Here is a 1,236-nt window from a genome sequence, read left to right as displayed (position 1 = left end):
GCCATCGATTTAAAGCGCGTGCTGAGGTAGCTGGTAATGTGATTCTTGTTTGCACCTCAGCAGATCCAAATATTTTTATTACTAGTCTTCGCTTTTTCTATTAGGATCTGATACTTTCTTTTCAGTGCAATAAAAGTATATTCTCTAATATTCGATGTTACATAAGTATAAGTAAGCTCCATCTGAGGAAGGAGTTCGTTCGAATGGTTTTATCTACAAGACAGATTGCACTACTTGCAGTAAGATATTTCACACTTTCTTGTTATAAGTTTTCTTATTTCACATGTTGTGAAGATTCTGCTGCTGAATAGGAACAGTTATAAAGTAAGACTTTGAATCGCCCTTTTTGTCACGGAACTTTTAGAAGCTGATGTCCTTTCTGACTGGACTTGACACTTCTCTTTCTGCCTTATAACATGTCCACGGATACTACAGGCAGAACTACGTGACTCTCACATGGACAAGAGAGCAAAGGCGCGTTTTAATAGCACTAGCTTAAGAATTTTACACCCATCCATTTTGTAAAGTGGGTGATAGAGAGAAACGTGTGACGAGGGCCTCCCGACCCCACGCCTGGTGCAAGTCTTTCGACTTGACGCCACTTCGGCGACTTGCGCATCGATGGGGACGAAATGATGACGATTAGGACAACACGACACCCAGTCCCTGAGCGGAGAAAATCTCCGACCCAGCCGGGAATCGAACCCGGGCCCTTAGGATTGACAGTCTGTCACTTTGACCACTCAGCTACCGGGGGCGGACAACCGGGTGATGTGTGACCCAGATGCAGCCGACGGCTGCCGCTGGCGAGCGCTGCGATCGCGTGTACCACATTGAGACGCACGTGCTGTATGCACGAGTCACATCGTTCCAGGGCGTTCAGCAGCACTTTGAACTTGGCACGCTCAACATTGGCGTTCGCAACACCGTCCGTGTAGTGACGGCGTTACGCTTCCCTAGAACAGTGCGCGGAGGTCAGCGCAAATACTGTTGAGTGGTACTTCAGATAGGTAAATAAATTAGTGAAATCAATGTGAAGTGAAAATTAGAAAAAAAATGAAAAACTTAGTTTAGCTTAGAAGAGTTACACACTGGTTAACAGCGGGCAGAGCAGCAGAGGCAATGACCGTGAAGTCAGCACGTTCAGGAGAAGCCATCGCCCTCGCCACATAAGCAGAAGCTGTCGATTCAGCCGTCAGGGCATTGCCCGTCCGGCTCACGTGTTTCTCAGTTGTC

At 47.0% G+C, this 1,236-nt stretch overlaps 1 non-coding gene across 1 annotated transcript; it reads right to left on the bottom strand.

Annotated features, from left to right (window-relative positions):
• Positions 1–682: 682 nt before the first annotated feature.
• Positions 683–757, bottom strand: Trnad-guc (transfer RNA aspartic acid (anticodon GUC)). The gene has a single exon. It is a non-coding gene; the product is annotated as a tRNA-Asp (tRNA).
• Positions 758–1,236: the final 479 nt, after the last annotated feature.

This window comes from Schistocerca serialis, chromosome 12 (assembly GCF_023864345.2).
Source record: "Schistocerca serialis cubense isolate TAMUIC-IGC-003099 chromosome 12, iqSchSeri2.2, whole genome shotgun sequence".
Taxonomy (NCBI): Eukaryota; Metazoa; Arthropoda; class Insecta; order Orthoptera; family Acrididae; genus Schistocerca; species Schistocerca serialis.
Note: the sequence above shows the minus strand (reverse complement) of the source record. Positions and strands in the feature narration are given on the sequence as shown.